The following is a 23,033-nucleotide window of genomic DNA, read 5'->3' as shown; positions in this document are numbered from 1 at the left end:
TTTATGGAACATTGAGCATTTTATGAGCCTACGTTGCTATGAACATCATTCAGCAGGCACTCTAGTGACCATTTCACAGGCAGAATGGAAATCGACTCTAATATTTTTAAATGAATATATATTATCAGATTAGCTAGAATACTGGCTCTCTGTGAGTGAAATGTTGTGATTCTGTGTTGAGCTGCTAGTGAGCAATGAGGGGAGAAAGAGGCAGGGGAAAATAATTTACACCTCTCCACAATAACGGCCTTGCCAAGATCCAACAACACAACTGCAGCCTGTTTATACCAAAAAATCATGTACAATGGCCCAAAAAATAGCATTTAAAACAGTCAAAACACTGTTGTCAATGTTGACTTACCTGCTCACCTACAAAGATGAAACTCCAGTTCGCTGCCGCTGTGAATAAAATACATTTCCATCTAAATCAGCGTCACTGAAGAAAGAAACTCATGGTTCCTCCTCCAAAAGAGGGACAAATTGCATTTGATAGCTGCTATGAAAAGGGGTTAATTATGCTTCACATTTCCATTTAGTCTAATAGAGTGGAGTCAGCATATGGACTTTATTTACCTCAACATTAAATGCAGTTGCAATTAATGACAACATATTTTTAGTTTGTAGGTGATTAACCCCTTTTGTTTATGTTCCTTAGACTGTGTGGTACAAAAAGAGCTCCATTATGGCTGGCCTAATGACACATTGCTTTTAATTCACACACAGCTATATTAATCTATGTTAACTATCAACTACATGCTTATGTTAACTCAGTGGCTTGAGTTAAATGGCTCAGTGGTTTTCTAGCTATGCTTAAGCTTCAGTCTATAGTTTCTCAATGACATCAAACAGAAAGAGGTTTGGGTTTAAAAATGAATAAAATGAAATCTGAAATGAATTTGAAAATGAAATTTAAAATGTCCATATGCATACGCTAGCAGATCACTGCATTACTTAAAAAAGAATTGCCCAAGAAAGACAGTGAAGGAGAGCTGGGTAGGGAGCATGAGAGGGGGCAGAAAAAGCTTCATATGTGTGGATTTTGTGGAGTGAAAAGAGAATTTGTGATAGGAGAAGCAAAGATGGAGATTGGGAGACAAGGCAGAAGCTTGAACTGGAGTTGAGTTAGATCAGCACTCTTCAGCTTTCAAATTTCAACAAAGTCAAAACTGAAAGCTCGAGATATCAGAACCAGGGAGATGGAAGAGAAGTTTGATGCAGTGGTTTAAACTGTAAGAGAGGCATTGAAAGGAAAAAGCTAACAAGGCTAGAGGTTAGAGGCTGGTGCACTGCCTAAAAAGAAAAGAAACATGGCCTTATTGTTGAAACCAATTAATCGTTAAAAATATTGTGAGATTCTGATCTGTGGGAGGCGTAATTTGGGAAAACAAACGTGGACATCTTATCTCAAAATCAGTAAATTGTCTATCTCCATCCGCTAATGACGATAATGATGATAATGATACATGCTAATTGCTCCCTTATATTCTGCGCTATCCGTCTTCGATTTGCAATCTTTGCCTTTTTAAAATGCAGTCACTTTGGCAAAATGCAGTTCATTAATGCATCCATGAGTTTCAATAAAAACAATAGAGCAATTTGTTCGGTCTTTGAATAACGGGTAAATGGGGCTGATTGCAGTGAATTTAATATGATAAGACGAGATTAGCTAAAGCACACACACACACATACAAGACATGAGGACACACACACACACACACACAATCCACAGAATGCCCAAGTGCACTTATAGAACACTTTAAATGTTGCTGCAATTCTTTGGCCATTTCCCAAACTCCCCAAGCATTTCACCCGAAGTCCTGTTGGGAGAGAAATTGATTTTGAGGTTCTAAGTGCTCTGAAGCAGTTCAGATGGAAAGCGTCAGTGTTGGATGACCAAGGTGCTGCATCCAACCTTGTCGGCTCGTAAAAAAAAAGTAGAAGAAAAATGTATTCATGACTTTTGTTTCTGTTTAATATATTTTTTCTTGTGCTTTTTTTCAAACGTGGTGCACTGGTCGAACAAATAAGCCACACTCCCTGATACGAGTTTGGGGAGAGATGTACGTGGTTTGAATGATGTAGGTTGAGTGTCTTTCTCTATTCTCTTACCCTTTTTTCTTTTTTTGATGACTCACTTTCGTCTGCCGTGACTCACACAGACCTCTGTCTCTCCACCATGCCTTCTCTTGACATTTCTATAACTTTGTCTTTTAAACAAACAATTATCTTCCTTGTCTGCGGCGGGTCCTCCAGTGACAGACTTCAAATGTCACGTAAATGTTTTAGAGTACGTTTCAGCGGTCTTTCCTGGAACAGGGGACTTTTTTGGTCATCATCCACATACTTGGCCTTCAGCTCTGTTAATCATTTAGAAAAGGGGCTGACTGGGTGTATCTTTGCATTTGTGACTGTAACTTGGTTGATAGAGAACTATTATCTGGTAATCAGTATGCTCTGATTCAGTACAAACTCAGTATTTCAGTAATAACAGTCATTAACACAGATTTTCAGTGTTTAAGGTAAAAAACAGTTTGCAAATGCAGAAAATACCTCAAAGGAGCACATTTGTTCTACTGGGAAAACAATGAAAATAAATAAAATAAAGGAAATTGACCATTTGCAAAAGTCCAAAAAAGTCCCGTCTCTCTTAATTATTGTCGCTACGTTGGTCAAACTTTCAGGCTGCAAGAGTTAGCATCTGTAACTCTTGTGCTAACAGACTAGTTCAGTAGTACAAGTAGTAAGTAAAATTCAGAAGCATTCTACATTCAGAAATAAACTGGCTTTATAAGATGTTCAGTGCAGAAACAGATGTTTGAGACAAAATATGCATGAAGGCCAATTTAAAGCAAACAAAAGTTACATGAATCAAACAAGGCAAATCGTTTAGTCACTCTGTGTTAAAGCAGTTTTCATGCCTGACTCTCCATTCACACCAGCAACATAACGGACACAACAAACCGACCGGAATTCATTCATTTTCAGCAAGAGCTGGCGATTTCCAGTGACATTGGCAATGCAAAGTGGGTGGAGTCAATGACGCGACAAAGTTGAGCAAAGTTTTGCCATGCAAATAAGGAGCAAAGCAATGTGGCGATTACCAGTGGAAATTCAGCAGGATGGTATGTGCTTTATCTCCATGGTTTTCATGTAGTTTAATCTAAAACTTTTTGAGCTTCAAGAATGACATAAAACAGCACTGTCCTCCAGATGACCAGGGCAGTGTGACAGTGTGTCAGCTATTGATTTCTAAGTCTTTTTCTTAGCATTTCTTAGTCTACTAATTCTGACTGAATTACACTGTAAAAAATGGCTTGTTGGATCAACCTAAAAAATTAGTTCATGGGGGTAACAAGTAAATGAATTACTTTTATTCAGTCTAAATAAACACTTTGAATGATTCATTCTTTTATCAATGTAATATTTTGAGTTGATCACAACTAGTTCAATTGCTTGTTACTACATGAAGAAGTTTTTTAGGTTGATCTGACGAGCCATTTTTTACATTGTACTGCCACCAACATTCTTATTGCAGGTTTGGTCTGAGGAGTTGTAGAGATGATTGTGATTGGCTTAGAGGCAATTCTGTCATTACCAAACAATCGCCCTACTTTGACAACTTACAAAAGTCACGGGTAGTCTTATTGTCTGTATTGTTGTTTTCGGTACAAAACCTTGTATTTCCATTTTTATATTTTTTTTTGACAAAATTTGACATCACCAGCTGCCATTTACATTGTCTTAAATTTTCATGATGAATAGATTAATTAAAATTAGTCCCAAATTGCTTGGAGTAAATCATTTCTCCATTGACGTTCATTAAAAGCCAGAAACATTTTTTCCTTCTCCTGTAATGTTACCTTTATAGAGATTTTGTCCCGACAGCAACAATATGTACAGTTCTGTGACCATATTTCTCAGCACTGTCAGTAGGCATTTGTTGATATATATTGCTATTGCTTTGACTGGATTTCCTGGATGGTGTATTTCATCTTCTGATTGGCTACCAAGCGACAAGAAAAAATATGTAGAAAAAACGGCCACTGAACATTGATCTGTGTACACTGTAATATAACGAGTGGGCAATACAGATAACTGCTGATGTAGTGTAGGTCAGAGCTGGGGTTTCAGAAAGATATAGCACAAACAATACTGCAAGTGTCTTCTGTCAGAAAGCTTTACGTCTCTAATTTAATGTGGAATTTGAAGTTTGTTGAAATCTGAGATGTAAAGTGATTTAAGTTCAAACACAATTTGCCATCAATGTGTCTACGGTGACACATTCAGTCTTAAAGGCTTAACCACTTGTAGCGTGTAGGAAGTCAAGCAGCTACCCTGCATCTGTTAACCTGAATACTCCAGTATTTTTTTTTTTTTTATGCATTTGTACGATGCCTTTGGTTACTACACACAGTAATTTGCTGTACTCAAAGCACATTCATTCATAGCTTCAACCTGCTCACTGGCTTCTATTGAAAGTGTGTTTCAAGTCAACAGTGTTTCTTTTCTAAGTGTGTTCTACTGTATTGTCCATAATTGATCATGTGCAGCAAATACGGCAGACAGAGATGTAGTTTAAAAACAGTATGATTCCTAAAGCTAAAGGGATACTACTTACTCTTTAGCTTGCAGAGCCTTTTCATGCCATGCAAACAAACCTTTTAGTCACAGAGGATCTTGCAAAAAATCCCTTTTTTCATTGGCTTTACAGCTGTTAAATAAAATGGGTAACACATGTAATTAATGCCTGGACCCCGGATGCCTTAATCTTACTGAATGGGCCACTTTAATTAACTAAGAAAAGAGCATTTGAGTCAAGTGGATGTGTTCAGTCTTCAGTTTAAGAGTCAAACAGGCTTCTGGGGGGGAACTCATGGTGGCAGATTTATCAGAGCCATTAGCACATGTTGAAATTATTAGTGCATTCAAACCAGTAGCACTCTCTCTGACTCACTCTCTCTGACTCACTCAGTGCGAAAACAAATCACTCATTCTACAGCTCAAACTTCAGTCAGTTTAATGAGTAGGACTGTTTTTGCACATTTTTAACAGTGTTTTTCGGTGTTGTAAAATATGTAGAGATTGGACGCATTTCTCAGTACAATGTTGTCCTGCAGTCCACATATCTGCTATTTTTCATCAGTCCTCAGATAATGGTGAATGAAAGCAAAGAGTAAAATGTTTCTCCTGTGCCAGACTGGTTCATTTTACAGCACTTATGTGTACCATTAATGGCCTTTTCATACTGAAGTGTTGTTCTAAAGAGGAAAAAAACTGGATCTGCAGTCAAAATATGTGGACGCTCCTGATTAGAGCTTGGAAATGGAATTAATCGATCAATCCTAAACCAATTTGAACAAAATGAAAAATGGTTAATTCTGTCCTTTTACATAGGCTGTATGTTAGCACATATAATAAAATAGTAGTTTTGAAAGCTGTTAGACCCAGCAGTTGCATATCCATTGGATATTGATAAGAATGTCCACACAGAGAGCCCATTGCAGCTACTATTTGTGAATCCATAGGTTACTCCAAAATATAACTAAGAATCCGCCTGTAATATGTTACCGAAGGTTGCTATGATCCAAATGAGTCCAAATGCTAATGCATTTATTTAGACTTATTTATATATATGCTTGCTGGCTAAATTATCCTATTATGGCACTTAATACAAGTACAGTCACAGTCATGTGAGAGTACATAAAAACACAGAGGACATTCAGAGCTATTGTCTACTTACTGAATGAATCTATAGGCTAAATATAATAAAACCACATATGCGCCACAGAAATCTTTTACACTGATTGAAGTCACACAGGACGTAAATCCCAAAACATTTGAGGGTTTGGAGGTAAATACCGACATAGCTAGTATGCTACATGGAATTAAAAAAACTCAATGAACTGGTAACAGAGATTTCAAATTAGTGTTTTGGTGTTGTAGCAGTTAAGGATGATAGCATTTTCAATTGTGATTTTTTTTTCTTTCTTAGCAAATTACTGTCTGTTTTCATTTTTTGTTTTTGTTACTTGAACCAGATCACAGCCCTGCTTTGTGCTTATGTATGCTTTTCATATCTCAAAGGGGAATCTCAAGATTTAGGCATAATTAAATTGTGAAGATGTAAACAAAGTATTTCAGAGTGGTTTTATGTAAAATGCACCATTCTTCAGAAACTTTAGAGTCCCAGTGGTGGTGATAGGAGCCAGATAATCTAAGATAAAAGCTTGCTCACCAAATGTTTTTAAATGAAAAGGTTATGAATACACTGTCTGATGTCTGAGACACTGTTTTATGATAGTTTGAGAAAGTTTTGCCTAAAACATATTTTTAAAATTCATTTGTGGCAGAGACGTACATGTAGGGCATTGTGAGGCAAATAAGTCCACAAAGAAAATGTATTTTTTCTGATTTGCCACTGTTTTCCCATCATGAAGACACATGTAGGTTCACTGGTCATTTCGAATAGTAAATAAAATGGCTGTATTTGTGTTGTAGAAAGGGGAGAAGCAGAAAAATGTGCGAGAGATTGTAGAATACTGAGCGGCACGAACATCACTCATGACATGGTGAGACAAGTTGAGCTGACTTCAACTTTGTGCAAACAAATCACATCAGCCATGCAGTGTTGACCAATCAGACAAAAGCCGGTGTCCATTGTCTATGAGCAACAAGGATATACCTACCTAGTTCCATCTGAATGACATGAAAGTTAATACTAGTTGTGTCTGGGTTCCCCATTCTGTACGATCCAAAACAAATACAAAGACAAAAGTGAAAGTAATACTGCATGGTATATGGTCTCTGACATTGTGTTAGTTAACCTCTTATGCTCTAGGGTATATTTTGGTTTGTCCATCTGAATTTACATGACCAAATCATAAGGCAAATTATTCAGTAACTGCATGAAATAATGCAAATTATATTATTTTTTTTGTGTGAAAACCTTCCCCTCAAATTAACAGAATGTGTTTTATGATCATACACATATTGCTGTATGCTTACAATTTACTGCTGAAAGCCAAAAATCTTTGACGCTCCTTGTATTATTGTATAAAAATATTTTTTACAGAGCAGATCACTGAAGAGACACCGTCTGTTTATAGTTTATAGCCCAGATTTGTGGAAAAATAGGTCAACTTTCAGTAGACAAAAAAGAATTGTGAGTTTAGCTTCTTTTATTATAAGGGTTTAAAATTACATTACCCATCTATTTGACTGGAAAGAAGACAGTTACAGCTCTCATATGACACCCACATTTTGAATGTAGCTTATGAAACATGAAAATTATGAAGAATATGACAAAGTGCATTTTGGAACCACCGGTGGTTCCAAGGAGCATAAGAGGCTACAAGACAGTACTGAATCTCAGTTATAGCAGACTAAAGCCCTATTCGGGCAGGATTAGTTTTACATGACGAGGTTTGGGTAATATTATTTTGACCGCAGTTTCTCAGTGATTTTAGTCCTGCCCAAATGTGCCATGAGAGTCTTTTTTACCAACTGCGTGCTCCCGCTTCAGTAAAGATTACAGCACCTTTCGCTTTCTGTAAAACGAGCTGTAGAAATAACCTCAGGTTATATTAATCCAGTGCAGATTGACATGTCGGTAGAAATGCTATCATATTCTGTGGAAACGTTTCAGTGTAAAGTAATATTTTAGGTATTTTTCAACTGCCAACGAGCGCTCGTCATATCATCACTGTCGCAACAAATCCATATATTTCAAGTAATTTTGGACCAATTCTATTGGTTCTTTCTTCACACAGTGTCAAGCTGGTATTTTCAAGTTCTGATTTTCCATTGTTATTAAAAAAAATGTTATTTAAATCTGCAGCATTTGCATTATGTGAACATTTTGAGCCAAAATGACTTCTCTTTACGAATTTAATACATAACTCTCTTAATGAAGCTGATTGAAAGAATGCCAAGACTGTGCAAAGCAACTTTGAAGGGTAGTTTCTGATTAGTTTAATGCTTTTTTGGGCACTGCATTATTCCATATGCACCCTTTCATAGTTCTGATGTGTTCAGTTATTGTTCTCAAATGTAGAAAATAGTAAAAATAAGGAAAACCTATAAGTAATAGTGTCCATACTTTTAAGTGGTGGTGTTTTTGATTAACTGAGTCTGAAATGAGGCTATGGTTCTTGCTAAATGAAACATTTGACAGCTCAAGGTAGTGTTTATTAACCTATGGCAGTGTTACGAGTCAGAGTCGCAGGAGTGTTTTAATATGTTTAGCATGGCTGAGTTTTCAGAGATGACTGCTTCATGACTCTTTAATTAGTGATGATGTTGGCAGGAACACCCTCCACATAGTACGGATGGAGAGAGAGAGAGAGAGAGAGAGAGAGAGAGAGAGGTGGACAGGAGGGTAATTAAAGCGAAGTGTCAGTGGAAAGGGACAAATGGAGAATTTAAGGAAGGAAAGGTCACAGTGGTGAAATGACATGTTCTGCTCTCTGGACCACTGGTGCATAAGACGTGTTCTCTTGTTGTGACACACAGACAGCCAGGAATACACACATGTGCACCAGGCCCTGTGCCAGAACTTAATTATGAAAGGGGCATCGGAAAACCACAGAGTGGCCGAGGTCATGAGTGGGGTGCAGCATATTCACTATCCTTCACTTCAATTCAGTTCAATTCCGGAATGGTTACATAACATTTTTTGCAACGAGCATTGTCACAAAGCAGCTTAGATAAAATCTGGGCCCAAGCCCCAAATGAGCAAGCTAAAAATTCCCTAAGAGCAAGAGGAGGAAACTCTGAGAGAAGCCAAGATGCAAAACACAAAAAGGGAACCTATCTTCCTTTAGTAGCAAAACAATAATACAATAAGAGCTATATGCACAGAAGTATTTAGATTAACCAGTGACTACTCTTAGAGGCCTGTCAGAGTAACAAATGAGAGATGTAAGAAATCTAGTCACTGTTACTAACTAGTGAGTGTTACAGTGTTACTGTTACAGTCACTGTTACTAAAATAGATCTATAAAAACCTGTAACTGTAGGAAAGTGAATGGACATGCACGAGGGCAGGCCTAGAAGGGCACTCGATCATAGCATACAGTGGTGTGAAAAAGTGTTTGCCCCCTTCCTGATTTCTTATTCTTTTGCATGTTTGTCACACTTAAATGTTTCAGATCACCAAACAAATTTAAATATTAGACAAAGATAACACAAGTAAACACAAAATGCAGTTTATAAATGAAGATCTTTATTATTAAGGGAAAAAGAAATCCAAACCTACAGGGCCCTGTGTGAAAAAGTGATTGCCCCCTAAACCTAATAACTGGTTGGGCCACCCTTAGCAGCAACAACTGCAAATTCTTTTTTTTTTTTTTTTATTCCCATGGGGGACATATATATATATATATATATATATATATATATATATATTTTTTTTTTTTTTCTTTTCACTTCGGCTATTAATGTCACAGCTCATCGTTTATTAATGATCATATAGATATAAGGTGATGTGGCACCACAACCACCCAACACCCCTCCAAACACCACCCCCCCCACCCTCTCACCCACCCCCTGCTTTGAGTGAAACAATGAACAGAAATAACAGAGAAAAAAAACAGAAGAAGTAAAGAGAAAGGATGAGAAAATAATAATAATAAATGATAATAATAATAATGACAAACTGGATATACAGGACAGACAAACACAGACACTTAACAAAACATTAAACAAGGCAGTAATGCCCCCCCCCCTTTTTTATGTAATTATAACGTGGGTAGTTATCAAATCCTATGTAGTGATTTAACCTTCCCCTGATGAGATTGGAGAGAGCAATCAGCTCTCAATATATTGTAAAAATTGTGACCAGGTTTCCTTGAATGATTTTCAACAATTGCAATTAAGCGTTTGCGATAACTGGCAATGAGTCTTTTACAGCACTGTGGAGGAATTTTGGCCCACTCATCTTTGCAGAATTGTTGTAATTCAGCCACATTGGAGCGTTTCCGAGCATGAACCGCCTTTTTAAGGTCATGCCACAGCATCTCAATCGGATTCAGGTCAGGACTTAATTTTGTTTTTCTTAAGCCATTCAGAGGTGGACTTGCTGGTGTGTTTTGGATCATTGTCCTGCTGCAGAACCCAAGTGTGCTTCAGCTTGAGGTCACGAGCAGATGGCCGGACATTCTCCTTCAGCATTTTTGGTAGACAGCAGAATTCATGGTTCCATTTACCACAGCAAGTCTTCCAGGTCCTGAAGCAGCAAAACAGCCCCCGACCGTCACACTACCACCACCCATATTTTACTGTTGGTATAATGTTCCTTTTCTGAAATGCTGTGTTACTTCTACGCCAGATGTAATGGGACATACACCTTCCAAAAAGTTCAACTTTTGTCTCGTCAGTCCACAGAGTATTCTCCCAAAAGTCTTGGGGATCATCAAGATGTTTTCTGACAAAACTGAGATGAGCCTTTATGTTCTTTTTGCTCAGCATTGGTTTTCATCTTGGAACTCTGCCATGCAGGCCATTTTTGCCCAGTCTCTTTCTTATGGTGGAGTCATGAACACTGACCTTAACTGAGGCAAGTGAGGCCGGCAGTTCTTTGAATGTTGTTGTGGGGTCTTTTGTGACCTCTTGGATGAGCCTTCACTGCGCTCTTTGGGTAATTTTCATCGGCCGGCCACTCCTGGGAAGGTTCACCACTGTTCCATGTTTTCGCCATTTGTAGATAATGGCTCTCACTGTGGTTCGCTGGAGTCCCAAAGCTTTAGAAATGGCTTTATAACCTTTTCCAGACTGATAGATCTCAATTACTTTGTTTCTCATTTGTTCCTGAATTTCTTTGGATCACAGCATGATGTCTAGCTTTTGAGGACCTTTTGGTCTACTTCACTTTTCCACAGGGCACTGTAGGTTTGGATTCCTTTTTCCCTTAATAAAAAAGACCTTCATTTATAAACTGCATTTTGTGTTTACTTGTGTTATCTTTGTCTAATATTTAAATTGGTTTGGTGATCTGAAACATTTAAGTGTGACAAACATGCAAAAGAAATCAGGAAGGGGGCAAACACTTTTTCACACCACTGTATGTTGCGTCAGCGTCAGACCGGACAGGAATGGCAGTTGTTCAGCTTGGCAAAGAAATACACAGACAGTTACTTTTATTTGGGATGACTGGACACAATATGGGTGGCACGGTGGCGCAGTGGGTAGCGCTGTCGCCTCACAGCAAGAATGGCCTGGCTTCAATTCCCGGCTGGGCGACCAGGGTCATTTCTGTGTGGAGTTTGCATGTTCTCCCCGTGTCTGCGTGGGTACTCCGGTTTCCTCCCACAGTCCAAAGACATGCAGTCAGGCCTATTGGACATGCTAAAATTGCCCCTAGGTGTGAGTGTGTGTGTGAATGTGTATGTCTGTCTGTCTGCCCTGTGATGGACTGGCGACCTGTCCAGGGTGTATCCTGCCTTCCGCCCAATGACAGCTGGGATAGGCTCCAGCACCCCACCGCGACCAGAAGAATAAGCGGTTTAGATGATGTATGTATGTATGTATGGACACAATATATAGTCTTAATAGAACATATCCATGTGGCATTAAAAAGTAAATTTCAGGGTAATAAATGCACGATAGATTTACACAAAAATCTACATACATATATACATACAAAATACATACATTCATTCTCTCTAAGAGTTATCATGCTTATATTTAGTTTGGCACACAAGCAGCTCTGCTTGTGGTTCGCTGTTTTGGGGCTTATCACAGTATCCACAGTACAGAAAAATTTATATCTCGACAGAACGTCATCTTCACTTTTATATTGGTACATATCAAAACAATAGCTAGCACAGCTGATTGACAGTTATGACACTACTGTTGCTTAGCAACAGGTAGACGCACAGCCAGAAACAGCCGCAGTGTGAACCTTCAAGAAAAAAAGACTGCAGCGTGCCTGCGGTTTTTTCCCTTTTATGTAATTTATCATGGTGATAATAGCATGTCATCATATTGCCCACTCCTACCTCTCTCTCACACTCTCTCATGCACTCACATACACCCAACACAGAATCGCAGTAAGTGCGAGAGCCACAGGTTTCTATCAGCGCTTTCATCTCCGCTTTCCAGCATCCCTCTCTTCACACTTCTCTCCCCTCGTTCCTCCACTTCTCCGCCAGCGTTTGAAATCTGAAAAGCACAACGCTCTGACGTTGTAGATTTCTCTCCTTTTTTTCCCCACTTCGTCATCCCTCACTCTGGATTTGCGCTGAGGAGGGACCTTCCTAATGGCTTTGAAGAAGCCTTTTTTAGTCCTGACACTTAGAGGAAAAAAAATGTGACCGAACATGCTGATTTTTTTTCTTTTTTTCTTTTTTTCTTTTTTTCCTCCCGGCCTTTTTGCCTTATCGCTGACACACAGAGACCTCGGTGCCAGGGATTCACAGTGAGGATTTCCTCTGCCTGCTATTAGCTTTAATCTGTTCAGCCATGGGCCAGACACACTAACACAGCCGCCCTGGCTCGGAGGCCTGCTCTCCCCTTGTTTGGGCTGCCGTCTGGACGGTGGAAGAAAAGAGGGGAGCCACATAGGTAGTCCAGTCCCTGATGACCCTCCAGTGAAACAAGGCAGGACATGGGAAGGGATACGGTGGGAGCAGCAGCAATATCCTGTTGCAAACATTGACCTTGAAACTTGGTATGCTTTATGCCCAGATACCTGCTCCTTCAGCCTTTCTTCTACAGCCAAGAGAACTGACCTCTTCATGCACTGCCCACAAATGCATTCATTCTTAGAGACTATTGTGAAGTTAAACAAGCTTTAGTAAGCAGTGGCAAAACTCCCATCCACCCTAATGATACATTGTAGGCAAAACCCTTTGTCAAAACATGTCACTACTACAGTCCTTGTTTAACGTTTCAAATAAACATTGGATTTCCAGTTTAAAGTGCTGTGCTATACAATATGTTGTTGGAACTAATCAAAACTATGCATGTTAGAAAGGAAAAAAACACTGAATTTCATACTATGTTCACTTTAGGTCCAGTACTCGACCAAAAAAAACTATGTTTGAGCCATGATGTGGGCTCTGTGTATCACTACTACTTTTTTTTTAAAAGTATTGCATTGATTCTTTTTTCTTTTACTTGTAAAGAGCATTAGTGGGGTCAGGCTCCATTGTTGGCTAGTTACCTATGACTCAGAAACATCACTTTAGTTCATCCCAAAGCTGTTAAATGGTGCTTTATCACCCCAAAGAACTACAGTTCCACTGTTCCACAATCCAGTGTTGAGGAGTTTGTAACACTCTAGCAGATTTTAGCTTTGCATGTGATGATTCAACTGATCAAGAGCATCCCATTTTACTGCCACTACTTTTCTATGGAGACTATATGACTGCATTTTAACACCTGCAGCAGCAATGGGTGCATGTAAAAGTAGCTGAATCTGCTAACTAGAATGTGCATCTGGATACTTAAACAGACATATAGTCTATCTACTTTACAGAGTGTAAAAAAATCCTAGCGTTCCTAGAGTTCTGAGTTCCTTGTATACTTGTACTAAATATCCCCAAAAATGCCACTACCATGTTGGAGTCACTGCTGTGCTAGGAATGGCCCACCACCCAAACAATATCTGGTCTCCAGGGGGGCAATGGTCCTTTTCCATTGACAGACAGTGTGGGGGGTGGCTAACAAATTGTGTATAGCAAAAATGGACAAATGGTATTTACATAAAGTGGTGTTGAACCTTTTCATGTATGTGGAGGTTCTTTATGGTAATTGTATAGGTGTATTTGGTGTAGAACCTTTCCATTATGTGGAGGTTCTTTAAACTTTAAAAAGTTCAAGAACCATCCATTGAAAGGTTCTTTAGGGAACCAAAAGTGGTTCTTCTATGGCATCGCTCTGAAGAATCCATTCTGGCACCTTTATTTTTGAGACTGCGTGTGGTGGGTGTACCTGGCAAAATGCAAATGAGTGCAAGTACAGGATAGGCTTACTTAATAAACTTGTAAGCTTGTGCATTTTGTTTGTATGGATGCTTCTGTTTGTGTTTCTTGTCTGCTTTGGTTGTATGAGATCTTTTTGAGTTCTGTTGGCTCATTTTGCCTTGAATTTCTTTCCCTGGACTTTAACTCCAGTTTCATCATTTTTACTTGTCTTTCCTCTGTGCAGTTGTGGAGAGGCATGGAGAGTTTTGAGGTAGTAGTGCATAATTGAGCAGCGAATGATCAGATCTTTGTAGAGTGAGTGTGGGAGTGAGATTAGTGTGTAATTTTGGAGCTTGCTGAGAGTAGCCACTGGGATCCAGCTGAGCGAATCAAAGGGGGAATGGAAGAGGCATCGCTGCATATCCGAGCAGCCCCGGCTACCACACTCGTACTGATACAATCTACCATGGGGGGGCATGCATACACTTCCACACAAATGAGAGCGGCGAACAGAGATCAGAAAAAAATACACTCGCGCACAGTGTGAAAGACACAGATAAATCCCACACGCTCGGGCAAAACACGCAGCGACACACAGTCCAAACAGCAAGGGGACTTCAATTTCTAGTCTCCAGCTAAAGCTTTGGATACACTGCACAACTTTTACAATCCTTACAGATTATGAAAAGATTGGGTGTCTCACACTTTGATGATTTTTGTAGATTTTTGTGGCAGCTTAAAAATTCGGAATCATACTAAACCACTAAGGATCAAATACTGCCCAACTTGCAACTCATCGCTAAACTAAACACATCAAACTCCCACAAAATACAGATCTTGTTACTAGGAGACACTGATAACAAAAAGAAGGTAGATGGAGGTGCAAGACCTTTTTTATTACACGTTAGCACTTTTCACTGCCTGTTGATATGAGTTATTGATCAGTATACACTACTAGATTACATCCAGATTGCAGTTGAAGAAGTCAGAAATGTTTAATATACTTCGACTGGCCTAAAACCGGTTTGGAATTTTCGGTGCCAGCTGACACCAGCTTTGGCTGGCCTGAAATCTATATGCTACGTGGACCAACACAAACTAAAGCCCTATTTGGATTGAATTAGTTTATTTGGTGGATGCCAGTCATGAATGTTTCACACGTCTCCTCAGTTATGAACATCCTGACATGCATGTCGTCTCTCAACTTGTTACTGTAACTTCAGAAACACCCCCTGATCCCAATGAGTGGTGTAGTTAGATTGATCTTTATCAAACAGCAGAATTTATATCCCACAGTTCACAGTGGTGTCAGATTCAATACAGCTTCAAATAATGAGACTGTTATTATAGAAAAAGCTTCGGTCTGATGGACAGACTACATTTAATACATGCAGTGTTTAAAGGACCGAGGCAAAATAACTTGAAACGATTGGGTAACGTGTTGGTTTGCATAGCAAGTATACTAGCTAGTGTAATAGCTAGTTTAGCTGAAGTTATCCTTGTTATAAAAATATTTTGATATGAAAATTACAGATTACATTTCTTAAAATTTTACTAAAGCATTAGCTGGATTAGCACTTATGTTGTGCTTGCTTTGCAGACTACAAAATAACCAGCCATTTCAAGTTGTTTTGCCTCTTTGTTTAAAATGCTGCATTTACTGCATGTAGCACTTCAGTCTTGTTTTCTTTAACAAAAAACAAGACTAAACTATCATTCTCTGCTAAAGACTTGACTCCAGTCTCAATTTAGACTTGCATGAACTTCTTGTGAACATCTCTGGTCTACACACAAACAGCAAACCCACCTTCCCAGACCTACACACATAATTGGGGCAGTTCATGCTGATGTTGTTACTCAGCTATGAGACAGGTCAGATGGTAGAGATGAGTGTAGTGATGGGGTTCAGTTTGGCCACCTAAACCTTCACCGCTACATTGGGACCCTTAAGAAGGCCATTTACTAGATTACCCATTTCCAGCCCCCTTCAGCCTTCTCTTCTCATTAGACTAGCCTGATGGGTGAAAGATCCCTCAGAGTCCACTCCGTGATTACTGCTGACACTCACAGCCTGCCCCGCTTCCCAGCATGCACTGCAGGGCTGCTGACCTTACCGAGACGGCCGGAGGACGAAAAACGCGGTGGCAGCGGGCGAATTGGTTTCACCTGTCACGGCACGCGCCACTGAACTAGTCTTCAGGCCTGACATCTTATTTGTTTCATCTAATGGGGGAGCGAGTGGCACGTCAGAAAGTGTAGCGACGAGAAAAAAAGAGGCATAATTAGTTGTTTTTGCCTTCACTTCCTGACAAAAGGACACCGTCGTCAGGGGAAAAGGTCGATATTACTTTGCTGCCATGTCAACAGTAGCTCTTTTTGTTTCCCTAAAAAGAGTTTGAAAGCTGTTCCGCTAAGCAAGTTTAAGAACACACAAAGAACACAGCACACATTTTGCATTATAGTCATGAGGTTTTAATAATTCAAGTACAGACTGCTCTCATATTCCGCTGCACAGCACTTAATTAAAGGCCTGCCTCCGAGCTCTTAATATGTCCATACACCACTTAATTAAATTATCCATCAATGCAATTATGCAGTTTCTCTTGATCCAGCATGTTGGAAAATCACACTTACTTGAAGCTAGTTTTGATCATTCCAAACATGCTTGTTTGCTTTGCGGATCACGAACGAAAGCATGTAAGCATGTTGTCTTAAGCTATTAACATAACTGTTTCTTTTAATGCTGTTTGCTCTACTTGTTTTGACATCTCTATACATCAATGGGCTATTGAGTGGAGCAATATTGTCGAAAGCTGTAGAAGCGAAGTGACATCAGACATGTGTCTGAATGTCATACCACGTCAAATACCATATCCTCAGATATACAGAAAGCAGCTGCAAGTGCTATAATGTCTAACATTGACTGTAGTCATTTGGTCATTGACTCAGACAGCTCTACAACTCCTGGTGGTAGCATGGATTGGCTTCCAGACACTGACAGCTTAGCTGTCCCATGATAGGTGTCTCAAACAGACATTGAACGGCCTTTCAGCAAAGCAATATCTGTAGGGCCTATACACTCGTTGTCCACTTTAGTAGAAACTCCTCTCTTGTACTTCCCTCACTGGCCACTTCAATAGAAACTCCTCCCCATGCTTCTACTCACTGGCCACTTTATTAGAAACCCCTCTGTTAAATTTCCATTTACTGTTCACTTTATGAAGACATTATCCCTTATATCTTATACAGTTGTATGCAAAAGTTTGAACACCCCTGGTCAGTGACATGTTTTTTTGATTCAAAAGTGATGTAAGTTATCACATCATTTACAGGGAACAAACTTACAAAATGCTGCATTTTTCTGCAAATTTTGGAGCACAGTATCTATTTATTTTATTTAATTTTCGTATATTTGACAATTACACACACATGCACAATAAAGATCATGAATATTGAATATAATGAGGTACTTGATATGTGACACAGACTCATTGGCAATAAAACGTTGTAAATTACACAATTATACACCTATAGGATTTACTAGAAGGGGAAAGTTTGTAAACAGTCGTTCAGTTGGATAAACAAAGCTGTTGCTGTGAAATCCCAAGTGGTTGCTACGGTGTTGCTAGGCCATTGCCATGGTATGCCAGGTGGTTGCTAAGGTGTTGCAAGGCCATTGCTGTGGTATGCCAGGTGGTTGCTAAGGTGTTGCTAGGCCATTGCTGTGGTATGCCAGGTGGTTGCTAAGGTGTTGCTTGGCCTTTGCTATGGTATGCCAGGTGGTTGCTAAAGTGTTGCTAGGCCATTGCTATGGTATACCAGGTGGTTGCTAAAGTGTTGCTAGGCCATTGCTATGGTATGCCAGGTGGTTGCTAAGGTGTTGCTGTGTTATCCCAGATGTTTTCTAAAATGTTGCTAGGCTGTTACTTTGATATGCCATGGTATGCTATGGTGATTAACAAGCCTTTCCTGAGTTGAACTGGGAATGTTAGGACAGAGAATGCATTGCAACATTCAAAGGAGTGCTACTCCAGGAACAGAACTACAACCACAATTAGCTAACACAGATTGTGTATCAACAAGTAGTATATAGTCGCTAACTGTACAGCAGCAAGGTGGAATTACAAGGTAGGTGTTATTATAAAGTGGCCAGTGACAGCATGTGTTCTACCTTTCACACTAATTTCATTAGGGCCTTCCACGCAGATCAGTGTTTCCTTGATTCAGCTTATGAAGAGCGTGATGGTTAGTAAATGAATTAGATCAGTTGTAAGCTGTGCAGTGATACGGCCCTGAAGCACTTGGAATGTAAAAACTACATCTGTATGAGAGCACACATAGTGGAGCCTTTGCATTTAGCTGTGGCGTCAGGCCTTTCTCAGGCTTACATATACATGTTCACAGGCTACTGGATCCACATAAAAGGTAGAGTCAGTTTTATAGGTTTAGCTTGTCTCGTGTTTGCTATCCCTTTATAAAAGGCAAGCTACCTTTGATGTCATAAAACCTGCAGCTGTGCCCAAAATGCAGTTGGCATGCTACGCTGCGACAGAAGTAAAATAAAACAAATTTCAGTTTATGACAACATGCTTCCCACTAGCGTAACACAAAGTGCACTACTGTTATATTACTGCAATTTGGTGGTGCCATAACTTGTTTTTTCAGCAGTTGAATCCTTGGGATAGGGAGAAAATAATGCATCAGCTTTCACTCTTATGAAAGCTTTATCAAGAACCATGTTCATTTTTAAGCTAATGTTGTTAACAATGAATGAAAACACCTAACAGCCATCTATTAGCATTATCATCTAACAGCATTTTTATCAAAGCTGTATTAAGAACTGTGTTCATACTGTGAAGGGACCATTCTCTTGAATAGAATTTTTGAACTTGAGACTAAAATCCTTTTGCTTTGAATGACCCTATCCCTTATATTTATTTTCTTAAATGATTGAACATTCAAGTATGTCACTACTAATACAATAGTAACACCTCGGAAAGCAAATGTTTTAGTAGTGACTGTTTCGGTAGTGACCATTTATCTCAAAAATGCTGGCCAGTAAATGACCAGCAAACACAGCTTTGAGCAGATAAAGAAAAAAAAAGAAAAGAAAAAAAAACGTAGAAAATGTGTTTCGGTAGTGACAGTCCTTAAGGTTACACACTGATTTTCAGACTTTGGGACAGTTCAGATACTCTAATGGAGTATAGAAATAGCCCCACTAAGAGCTCAGCATTAAAACTCAGCACATTTACTGCATAGAAGCCATCTCCAGCATGGTATCATCAGTCTGCTGGGTTTCAGTTGTGCCCTTGAATGCTTGGGGTGAGTCTGTTTCAGATGAGAGTCTTTGCTGGGTTAACGCTCGACTCGTATGGGTGTAGAGCTGGGCAGTATTGCAGAACCCCAAGTGTACTGGGTTCATAATTCATTCAGCGCTGCCATGACATGGCTGACATAAACGTCTCATCACGGTGAAATAATCAGAGAGTCAAAACGAGACTCTGTTTGGAATTAAGTCACGAGTCACTGCATCCCCTTCTCTGATGGAATCTCGGCTGAAATAAAATAAAAGAAATTGACAATGACAAGGCCTGGATTAAATATTAAGCGGCTGGTGAGGGAGTGACTCGGGCGCGTGTGAGTCGGTGTGATGAGCAGTGTCGCATGGCCCCCTGCTGAGAAAAGCTGGGCTCAAAATGTTTTTTTTTCGCGTCTTTAACAGGCGAATCCGGCATGCCCCCTGGACTCAAACTCATGCTATAATGGCCCCCTAATGGTAAACCCCAAATCCAGCCTACGCCATGCAACTCCTCCTAACCCACTTCAGATGTTTTTAAAACCCGCAGCTGTCTTTAAAATGCAGTTGGCACATGTTGTGAGAGAAGTACAACATACTTCTTACCACTTTGAGGTAGTATGTAAACATCCATATGGTCCATATATGGAAATTAAGCAAAAATAGCTTGTTTTCATTTATTGTTTACATATATCCGCATATTTAGCCTACAGTAGTTACACCCATTCACGTTGAAGTTACAAGGAGTGTTTTAGGCAGCCAGTTAGAAAAGAGGTCATTCACACAGAAACAAATTCTAAGGGATAAAGAGAGGTTGGAAAAGCTTCTAGCTTTATCAAGAACCTTGTTCACACTGTATATGATAAAATTTAAAGTTAAAAGGAGTGGTTTAGTAAAAAATACGAAAGTTGCTGTCAGTGAATGGAAATATCTGATAGCCCATATTAGCAGTACGCAAATGCAGTCATCAGCTGTCACTTTTATGGATGCTTTATGAATGCTTGAGTTCACACTCAAATTGTGAAATTGGGATTTTGAACAAAGTTTAAAGGAATATTTACATAAATCTGCCTATACAGCCTATAGACGTTTAGCTCCACCCATTCATGTTGAAGTTATAAGGAGTGTTTCAGTGTGAACGGGTTTTTAAATGAAACACAATACAGCCAGTCAGAACAGAACATCTACTGGATAAAAACACATTGGAAAATGGTCATCCTAGCTTTATCTAGAACCATGTTCATACTGTATATCGTCACTGCCAGAGCAAAACCTTGTATCTCCATTCTTGTTGTTTTTTACGTGATTTTAAAATTCCAAGCTGCCATTTACAGTTTTTCAAATTTTCATGACAAACAGGCCAGCAGAAATGATCTAAAATGACTTTAAACTTGTTACATTTACTTACATGAAAAGTTAAGCATGTTTTCCTTCTCTTGTGAAGTTAGTTCTTTTGAGATACAAGGTTTTTTCCCGACAGCAACAATATGGTTGAATTAAGAGTTTAAAGGAGTAGTTTAGTTAAAAAGCTAATGTTGCTAGCAGTAAACGAAAACACCTAATAATTATGCAAATAGTAACAACAACCATCACTTTTGTGAATGCTTTATCTAGAACTTTGTTCATACTGTGTATGGTGAAATGGGATTTAAAAAAGACTTAAACAGTGTTTAAAGGAATATTTACATAAATCCTCATATTCAGCATATTTTCACTGTACAAAGAAAAACAAATATCTCCAAAATGGTAACTTTACAGGAGAGCGCAAAAACTGGCTTTACTTTTAATGGAAGTCAATATGATGAGATTTTATTTCAAGTAATTTTGGAGCATTTTACTGTGATCTAAGTTTAGCTCCGCCCATTCATGTTGAATTTATGAGTAGTGTTTCAACTCAGATTGCTTTTTGAATGAGGCAAACTACAGGGCAGCAAATCAGAACAAAGATCAATTACACATATTAGTCAATTAAGTTAAAGGCACAATCTGTTTTCTGATTTTAAGGGTTGAAGAGAGGTTGGAAAATAGTTAAGGATCAGTTGAAAATTACCTTTAAGTTTGCTTTAAGCATACAGTTCATTATACACCAAACATTACACCTTTCATCATATTCCTTCCTCTAGCCGAAATAGAAATGCTCTTCTTTTTGCCTTGAGTAAAATGGAGTTAGTGTCAGTATGTCTGTATATCCCTTTTTGTTATGAGGCTCAGATCCACAGGGTTGATGTTACATGAGTGTGATGGTGAGAAGTACCAAGTCTGACGTTATTGTTGTCTGTTGGCAACTTTTTTTTTTTCTTTTTAGAAGATCCTTTTTAGAAGAGCTTTTTCTTAGCTGATGTTTATATCCATCCAAGTGTTTTTGGGGCATGTTGCTACAGCAGCTGGAGGGGAATGTGCAATCTTATTTGCTGAATGCAGAAAGAAGAAAGCAAGAGCAGACTGAAATAATGGAGAAAGACTGTAAAGCGCACTTACACGGCTAGGCTTCATGCTTTCATGCTGACTCCATGCATGCTGCTTTCACGTTCCTAAATAATGAAACTGAAGAGTGAATATCATGCAGTTTTATTTGCCTGCGTTTAAATCAGAGGTTGAAAGAGGGTCACGCCTGCAAGGTCGCCGCAGAGAGAATGTGGAAAAGCGAAAACAGGACAAACACGAACAAGCCAGTTCATCAGTTTTTGGGCCTTTTTTCTCATAAATTATCATCTAAGCCATCTGTATTAACAGCCATAACAGCTATCTCATCTGAACTGGGAAAAGAAAGTCATTTTTTCTTGTTATTACAAACCCTCAAATTATATTGTGTGTATTGATTGTGGAAATTAAAATGAGAAACAAACCAACAGGCTGAGCGGAAAGGGCCTGCTGAGTCAGCTGTTCTTGGTTTCAAGAGGGAAGCGTTTTTTGTTTTGTTGCTGAAGTAGTCAAAAGAAGAAACGAAATTAATGTTTTTTCCATAAAATTCAGAGAGGGGAGCTCAGCCGTTTGCATCCATCCTCTGCTTGAGCGCTGGATAAGTCTCAAATCCTGCCACTCTGTCTCTCCGGGAGCAAATCTGTTCTAGCCAAGAGCATTTTGATGACTCTCAAAAAAACACAGGCACGAGAGCCAGTCAGTCATACAATCTACTGTAGCAGTCAATCCTGATGTGCTCAGCTGTTTGTCTTTTTGTATGTGCATGTGTGAATGTTACATGTGAGAGATCTCAGATCTGCAGTCTCAAATATGCACTGGATCACTCCAGAGAATCTGCTGTACTGTAGCTATGCATAATGTATCACACCTTGTTTTTGGGAGTATGCGGACTGAAAAAGCTCTCTTGCTGGGCGCACTGCATTGTTTTTTTCTATGCGTTTCAAAAGCCACTTGTGTCGTGTAAAGGTTTAGGGTGTCCACTCTGGTTTAGAATAACGTGGAAAGCTGATTCTGTGCCGGCAGCACAGAAGTAGCAAGCTTGTCATGGCAACTTTTTGGTCATGACTGCATTGATGACCACTTATATAGTCAGCTACATAATTATTACTCTTGGTTAAAATGGGCAAAATGTTTTTGTGGTTAATTAGCTCACACTAAAAATATAAGTGAATTTGACGTTCATTTAATCTAAGAAAACAAAACCCTAATGAACAATCCAGCACTTCCTAAGAGCATGAAGAAGAAACCTGAAGAAGAGTCCAAACTATTCAAACTATTCATCCAGTCAACCCTGGATCCACTGTCAAAAATGATTTGTTGTTCCAAAATTAAGCAAAAGAGTTGCCTTATTATTTTGATCACACTAAAACTCCATTCAGAAGTTAACGATGATAAAAATGCAGATTGTA

At 39.1% G+C, this 23,033-nt stretch overlaps 1 protein-coding gene across 1 annotated transcript in view; it reads left to right on the top strand.

The window, feature by feature from the left end:
* Window positions 1-23,033, top strand: part of grid2 (glutamate receptor, ionotropic, delta 2) — a 588,027-nt gene that overhangs the window by 471,019 nt on the left and 93,975 nt on the right. The window lies entirely within an intron of this gene.

The sequence above is a fragment of the Colossoma macropomum genome, unplaced genomic scaffold, assembly GCF_904425465.1.
Source record: "Colossoma macropomum unplaced genomic scaffold, Colossoma_macropomum, whole genome shotgun sequence".
NCBI classification, from domain to species: domain Eukaryota; kingdom Metazoa; phylum Chordata; class Actinopteri; order Characiformes; family Serrasalmidae; genus Colossoma; species Colossoma macropomum.
Note: the sequence above shows the minus strand (reverse complement) of the source record. Positions and strands in the feature narration are given on the sequence as shown.